Here is a 5,946-nt window from a genome sequence, read left to right on the forward strand (position 1 = left end):
GGCCGCGGCCCCCCCGCCTCTCCCGCGGCCCCCGGGTCCACGTCAGAGCGCCGGCCTCCCAGGAATGCCGCCCGGCCCGCGGGTGGGGGCCACGCGGAGCGGAACGGCCCCGCCTCCCCGGCCCCGCCTGCCCCCCCTCCCCCACGCGGCCGGCGAGGCGGGAGGGGGGAGCTGGGGCCCCCCGCCCCTCCCCCAGCCGGGCCTGGGGCTGCGGACCCGGGAGGGTTTCGGTCTCCGTGGGGCCGCCGCGCTCCAGAGTTGGCTAACGGTGCTGGAAGGTGGAAGAGGGTGAGGGCGACTGTCACCCACCCTGGCCCAGCACCCCTAAACTAAGCCTTGTCAGTCAGAGATGACATACACTCCTTTCACCCTCCGCAGGAGCTTAAGAGATAAATGGGGAAACTGAGGCCGGCGGTTAGGGTGAAACACACCCCCAGATCTCATGTTAGAATTTTCTGGATGAGTTCGTGGCAGTGCTGTTGACTGGGCCTGGAGTCCTGGCTCCCAGCCCAGTGTATTGTCCACCTGTGGACAGCGAAGGGAAGTCTGTGTGCTTGTGTAGACGTGGACTGAGAGGAAGCAGGGACACTGTCCAGGCCAGTTAAGGAGGAGGCTTGGGAGATGGGGGGTTGCCTCTCTCATTGCTCCACTTTGCAGGTAGAAAGGCCTCATTGGGGCCCAAATCCAGAGTCCCAGTGGAAAGACTGAGGCTGCTGCCCCTAAGTGCCCCTGTCACCAGCCCATTTGGCCTCATCCCCTCAGAATGAAGCTGAGCTCAGGACAAAGGTACCCAGTGAGTTACACTTTGCCCCACCCCCACCCCTCCCGGCTCAAGTCTGACTCAACCAAGGTGATGAGTGGGGACAGAGACTCTGCGTCTTTAGTGCCAGGGAGCCCCCTGGGCAGTGTGCCCATTTTGGCCACAGGGCAGATCCCTCCAGGGAGAAGGCTGGATTATGGACAGAAACAGGGAGAGCCCTGCCCGGAGCAGCCAAGGGGGAACGTGACTGGGGCCGGTGGGCAGGGAGAGCCGGAGGGAGCCAGCCAGGACACCTAAGGCCAGGCTGGGCTTGGGGTGAGCCAAGGGTGGCTGGAGGCCTGGGTAGTGGTGAGGAAGGGAAACTGAGGCACCCACACAGAGGAGCTGGCCTGAGATGAGGCTAAAGACCCATAGAATATATTTATATAAAGAGAACACATATTCTGCAATTTTATAGCATACTTTTATTCCATATCTGGTGGTCCCTGCTTTTGGCCACTCTTCCTCAGCTTTCCCAACTTTCCTAGACCCACTAAGTTTAGGGTGGCGAATTAGTGAGAGGATCTCGAAGAAGTAGGCAAACCCTCAGTTCACTATCAGCAAACTGACCTGGGTAAGAAGTCATGTCCGAGCCTGAGAAGTTTCTTCAAGCCGGATTGCCCCCAACTGAAGCCATGTGGTAACAACTGAGAAGGTTTGAGAAGGTTCTGGGACCTTATAAGTGACTCATTCTACCCTTTGCCTCTCTTCCCCCCAGGCTGGGTGAAAAAAAAGGGGCTTGTGGGCATTTTGGGGGGGCTGTCTTCCCAAGGGCAGAATAAGGGCAACCCCCATTAGGGAGCTGAGAGAGAAGTTTGGAAGTTTTGTGGGGGGCAGTGCTTATAGTCATTAGTGACTTCTTTTCCTTCTCATTAAATGAGATTGCTGGGTTCCCTAGGTAGGGAGGGGGAGGAGTAGAGAAGGGCCGAGAAGTGGAAAAGAGCCAGTCTGTGCGTGGCTAGGGGAGGGGAGGGGAGGCTGTGGGGGCCCTGATAGTGACAGGCGAGGTATAAATAGCGTGGGCCTGCGGCTCATGTTCTGTCGGCTGCCTGTGACGAGGTGCTCAGGAATTCCACTCTCCTGCTGGCAAGCCCCCTTCTCCCCATCTCTAGAGCTCTCCTTACCCACAAGCCACCTTCATCCCACAGCCCAAAGCAGCCATCGGGCAACAGTGTTGCCCATCTACCTAAGAGGTTGATCTCTCCTGTGGAGAGAGTCCCAGCTCCTGGGAGAACATAGCTGGGCCTCACCAGGGAACTGTGTGCATGTGTGTGTATACATGTATGTGTTCATACCAGTGGTGTGTGTGTAAAAGGGCAGACTTCCAGCACTCAACTCTGAGGTGCTAGGAGCTTAGGGCTCAGTGATGTCTTGAAGCCCTGGTGGAGACACTGAGGTACAAATCTGAGAAAGGATGGAGTCCTCTCTTTGAGCTGCTGGGGAGGAGAGCAAGGGGCAAGATGGGGTTGCTTGAAGCTGGCAGCCCCTTTTCAAATCCTAATGGCTCCTATTCCTGTTTTGTGGGCATTCCTTGAGGTCCCCGTGTCAGTTGGGGGGGGGGGGTCTCTGTTGAGAATGGAGAGTTCAGACTAAAGCCAGCAAGTAGAGAAATATCTCCCAAGGATAGCCTCCTCTGTCTCCCTGGCTGTCTCCCTTTGACTCATTATCTCACTCCAGGAGAGAGCAGTGTGTCTGCCCCAGCGGAGTGAGTGAATGGTTGGCAGAAGAGGGTACAGAGTGCCAATGGATGGTTCCCGTCACCCCCTCTCCCCCCAAGAAACCTGAGCCTATTGCTCTCCAGGATAAATCGGGGCCTGACTCAGGCCCCAGCCAGCCAGTCACAGTCAGCCTGACCCTGGCGCAGGCTGGTGACTCAGCCCCTGATATAGCCCATGAACCCAGGCCCCAGGCCTGGCCACATGGGCTGGAACAGACCGTGCGCAATGCTGGTCCTGGGGCCTGCCAAGTGGGCTCCCTCCCTGAGGAGGGCCGACGTGTTCCTCCCTGAGCCCAGCAGGGGCACTCACAGGGGCTAACAGGGGGTTTCATCAGCTGAGTATTCAGGGCTGCACAGGCTGGGACCATGGACCATTTATAACCCTGACTCACCACCTGCTGACCTGTCTCAGGAGAACAGGTTGCCTGGCATTTCACCTGGCCCTGCCTCTGCCATCAAGGGGCACTGCTCTTCAGCCACCGCCATTGGCTGTGTTTTAACTTGGACTGAGCAGAATCTGAGTGCAATGGGCCATGTTTGAAAATCCTGCTTTTCTGGAATCATGGTCATTTCCACAATCACCGGTGAAGATACCAGGCTGGTATCACAGCAGACACTCACAGCAGGCACTCTGACCAAGCCATGACACTGATTGTCGTTCTGACCCAGGTGCCAGGGACAGTGGGGTGGAGTGGAAAGATCCACAGGCTGAATTCCAGCCTCTCTACTTCTGCCTCTGTAACCTTGGGAGGTAATGTAACCTTAAGGGGCCTCTGTTTTTTCACCTATAAAATGGAGTTAGTTATACTCTCATGGGGATTTTTTAATGTGTGAAGATGAAAGGAGATAATATGTAAAGCGACTAGCAGGATGCCTGGCAGTTTGCTTCCTCTGCTGGTATCTTGGGTACCAGGTGGGCTCTGGTGAGCCAGGTCCTTCCTCAAGGGATCTCTCTACTCCCGTAGAGAACACACAGGATCTCCACACTGCTCCCCCTTCCCTTCCTTAGTAAATCTGTATCCTAACCTTCCACCTGCCAAAGTCAGAACTGGCAGCACTTCTGTCTTTTGAAGGGTGCACCCTGACCAATGGCAGCTGGTTCTTGACAGGAGTGACAGCTGGCATGCTCCACCATGCCCTGGGAAGGGAAAGCAGAGGGGGCTAGTCTGCAGGGAGATTGGCGGGAGGAAGCAGTTACGCAGAGGGCAACAGAGGCGAGACAGAGGCTCCCAAGGTGCTTTGAGACCTTGGTCCCGCCTGTACCTGAGGCCTGGCTGCATGCTTACCCGAGGCTTCTAGGAGACACCCCTGTAGACTTAAAATCAATTCCCCTTTTCTTTTCCTAGGCTAGCTGGAGAGAATGTTTCACTTTCAACAAAGAGACCTCTTTAATATACTTAGGTAACAATGTACCAATAAGGCCAGGAGGCATAAAGTTCAAACCAAATGAAGAGGATGAGGTTCTACAATGACCCCAGAGGGGCTTACACTCACGTCAAGGCCAGTGTCCTAAAGGGACGATTCTGTATTCTAAGCCAAAAGACTTGGGGAAACACAGGACCACATTCAGGTCAATGCCCAGGCTCTGGGTTCAGGCCTGGGAAGGACCCCATAATGTCCTGTCTAGGAGGCCAATTACCTCCATCTTGGCTTCTAATTCCAAGTACAAGTTGGTGATCCTTGGTTACAGGGCCTCTTCCAGTCATTTTCACTGTGTATGTTCTCCAGCCAACTGGAGGCTGGAGTAAAGTGGATTGGAAGCAGGATTCCCCTACACTCAACAGCAGGTGGTCAGGGGTCCAGGCAGGTTGTGAAGGAATTTCTTTTATTAGGTTACAGCTGAGAGCACAGAATCTAATACACTAGAGCAGAGCTTCTCAAACTTTATTGTGCATACTAATTACCTGGGGATCTTGTTAAAATGCAGATTCTGTTTCAGTGGGCCTGGGTGGGGCCTGAAACTCTGCCTTTCTAACAAGCTCCCAGGTGACGCTGGTGCTGCGGGTCTGTGGACCACACTTTGAGTGTAGCAAGCGGCTAGACCACTCTAAATCAGCGCTATCTTTAAAGATCATTTAGGGGAGGGCAAAATGGACGAGAAGCTCTGCCCTCAATTTGCTTAGTTGGAGCCATGTTTATATGGGTGAAGTTTCCAGGGGCTGCTCACAATTTCAGCACTGGCTCCAGGCCTCTAGGGTGAACTCTCAGTTCAGCCTTCTTGCTCCTTTGAGCTGCATACAATTTAAAAATTTCATACTCCTAAATGTCCTTGCCACTGCACCTGGGAAAGGGCCGGGGAAGAAATGAATTCATTTAGAGCTTAGCAGTGCCCACCACAATAAACGCTCTGTAAGCGTATGTTGCTTCAGATATTTGGATGAATGAAACTCCTCTGGCATCAAATGGAAAAAGCAGGAAGAGGGGTCCCAAGCAAATGATTAGTCATGGGAGCCATTTGTCTACTGTGGCTTAAGAACACACTTGGGGTCTTTGATATGGAAACATTTAGGATGAGAACATCCCATCACAAGAGGGTTCCACAGGCATGAAGGTAAACAAGGACCCTCATGAATTACTGTCGCAGTTCTGTTTGTCCCCACTTAGATCCATTCCTAATCCTCTGCCCTGTCCAGAGCTCCAGGAGGCTGATCTCTCAAGATTACATCACGTGGGCACCTTTGCTTTCCAGCTCCTAATTGGGTTCAGCCAATGGGAGGCACCAACAGGCAACTGGCAGGTGGGAGGAGACCAAGTAGGGGAATAAATGACCTTCCCACTAATCATGGCTCTGGCAGGGTCTGCCATTCCCTATGGCCACCATTCCTGTCTGGGGTCCCCTTTTCAGGGCTCCAGCTCTTGCTTCCTCCCCTTTTGCCCTCAGGCCTGGGATGGTAACAGCGTCTACTGTCACTAGTGCCTGGATACTTGTTGGTTCACTAAACTCGGTGCTCTGTACTTTGCCCCTTCATTAAACCTCTCTTCATTTAAACCTTTTGAGTGTGCCACCTGTTTCCTGCCAGGGCCCCAATTGATTAATAAGTCATTTCTGAGAGCAAATCCATTGAGGCATCATAAGGGCTAAGCCATGAAGGCTTACACAGATCTTAGGGGCTCCCTCTCACAGTAGCAATAAATGTGGACACAGAACCTAAGGGGAGGTTATTTGGCCCCCCTCACACAAAGTACCAAATTCATTCCATTTTCCATGCTCAGATGAGTACCTTGCAATAAGGTCAGTAAGTACAGACCAATCCATCTGCAATTCAGCTGCCAGCACAAGGAGCCAACCTCATTTCTGAGGTCATTTGTAGGGTGAGATTTCATGTTAAGGGAATGAAACGCTCATGTAAGGTACTTGGTTAAAGGGAAACTGCTCTGTTCTGGTTGTCTTGTGAGACATTTATCAAATAAAAAGTCACGGAGTCTTGTG

The sequence above is a fragment of the Choloepus didactylus genome, chromosome 5 (genome assembly GCF_015220235.1).
Source record: "Choloepus didactylus isolate mChoDid1 chromosome 5, mChoDid1.pri, whole genome shotgun sequence".
NCBI lineage: Eukaryota > Metazoa > Chordata > Mammalia > Pilosa > Megalonychidae > Choloepus > Choloepus didactylus.